The 2,164-nt window shown below is 46.4% G+C and overlaps 1 protein-coding gene across 1 annotated transcript in view; it reads right to left on the bottom strand.

Annotated features, from left to right (window-relative positions):
- The window catches only part of LOC101849721 (sodium- and chloride-dependent glycine transporter 2), a gene marked incomplete in the record, with an annotated part of 16,677 nt that overhangs the window by 14,069 nt on the left and 444 nt on the right, over window positions 1–2,164 (bottom strand).

Here is a 2,164-nt window from a genome sequence, read left to right as displayed (position 1 = left end):
GAGAGAGAGAGAGAGAGAGAGATACAACATCCCAGCAGATAGACCCGGGCTGAGAGGGATACAACATCCCAGCAGACAGACCTGGGCTGAGAGGGATACAACATCCCAGCAGACAGACCCGGGCTGAGAGGGATACAACATCACAGCAGACAGACCCGGGCTGAGAGGGATACAACATCCCAGCAGACAGACCCGGGCTGAGAGGGATACAACATCCCAGCAGACAGACCCGGGTTGAGAGGGATACAACATCCCAGCAGACAGACCCGGGCTGAGAGGGAGGGATACAACACCCCAGCAGACAGACCCAGGCTGAGAGGGATACAACATAATACTACTACTACTACTACTACTACTAATAATAATAATTGCATTTATACAGCTCACATCCATGCTCAAGAGCATGCTCTATACGTTTTACAAGTATTATTACCCCAGCAGACCCTCTGAGAACACTCAGAAACATTCTCAGCTTCCGCGGAAGCATACAGTGCAAGCTGCGGATTTCACACGCTCAAACACTATCAAACTGACAAGATCGTTCACTGTCTATAGCCGGGTACCCATTTCCACCTGGGTGAAGTGAGGAAAATTTGTGCAAAGTGCCTTTCCCAAGGACACAACGTCGGGCCCCTGACGGGATTCGAACCCACGCCCTTATGGTTGCGAGTCCGAGAGCCTTACCACTAGGCCACCGACGCCAACATCCCAACAGACAGACAAGATACTTGTTAAAAATGTAATTGTTCATCTCCCCACAAAAATATCAAAGACACGTCCTCTGTCTGCGACGGTGGAGCGCCTACAACCACTACACCACAGACACAGACTCTACATTAAGTCAAACACTTTTTGTGCGGTCTATAATAATAATTATGTTATCCACAGCCCTATTTTTATCCGGTAAGTGTTTTTACGGCGCTCTCAACTGCAAAGGTCATATTAGTGCTCGGAACACATTAAGCACAACCGTAATTGCAATATTGTGTGGTGATGCTGCAATATAGAAAGTACACTACGCAGAATTTAAAGCACTTTTAACATTTTGGTAGATATTACGATTTTTTTGGGTCTCCACTTTTCTCAGATAAAATGTACACGCACCGACGTCTGTAGTGTAGCGAAAAGGCGTTTCGTTGTCGCACCCAGGAGACTCAAGTTCGAATTCCGACTGGGGAGAATACACTATTATTATCGAGCATCTCTGTCTTTTTGTTGGGATATTCATCCCTTTAAGCCCGAGTTGATCCTGCCAGGCAGGGTTGGTGGAAGCGCCAATCAAATAGTCTCAATTGTGTCGGTGGCGGAATAAAACCGCCCAGTGGCGGTGGGTAGTGAAGGGCTCATGAAAGTTTCTTCAATAACGAAATAAGCAGTTGAAACCGTTATGACCGCACGCAATGAACACGAACACAGTGATCAACTTGGCGGCTTGCTCGTTTATCCAATCTCTGTTGTCACCACTTACAACTATAGTAACCCAGCAGCCAATCAAAAGTCTTTAGCGCTCAGCAAAGGATGAACCCATTCTCACACCCCTTCGTTAATGAAACTCTTCTTGTAAAAAGGTAGAAGACTGGATAAAATAACACTGTAACGAGGGCTCACGCTCTTCTAGCCCTGACAATGTGTTGAGAGTTTACGACACACTTTCCCCCACTGACACAGACGATACCTACGCTCTCATTGGACCTTTGTGAGGTGCGTTCTACTTTCCGCGACTACACAGCCTAATCCTGCTCATAGACTGCATATTATGTTTAAAGTGCTGTGTGTGTATGTTTGTGTTTGTTCTGTTGAGATTTAACAGTTACAAATCACGTCGATTCCTCTTTTAAGACAATTTTTTTTCTTTCAAAAGAACAAAAAGATGGAAGACAAAGGTGACCCTTCTCGTTTGAATGAGACCGAGAGAGATGCAGAAACAGGGACACAGAGAGAGACTTCAACACAACAAAATCTCACCTGCCGAGTTGCGTCACAGCATTCAGCACCTCCAGTGAGCGTGCAGTGTAGTTGGCCTCTCTACAGCTGTCTGTGTTCCAACTATGGCCACAAGACGCCCAGAGAGAGAGAGAGAGAGAGAGAGAGAGAGAGAGAGAGAGAGAGAGAGAAAGAGAGAGAGAGAGAGAGAAAGAGAGAGAGAGGGGGGGAGAGATAAACA

This window comes from Aplysia californica, unplaced genomic scaffold (genome assembly GCF_000002075.1).
Source record: "Aplysia californica isolate F4 #8 unplaced genomic scaffold, AplCal3.0 scaffold00551, whole genome shotgun sequence".
In the NCBI taxonomy this organism is placed as follows: domain Eukaryota; kingdom Metazoa; phylum Mollusca; class Gastropoda; order Aplysiida; family Aplysiidae; genus Aplysia; species Aplysia californica.
This window is presented reverse-complemented; position numbering and strand designations above follow the sequence as displayed.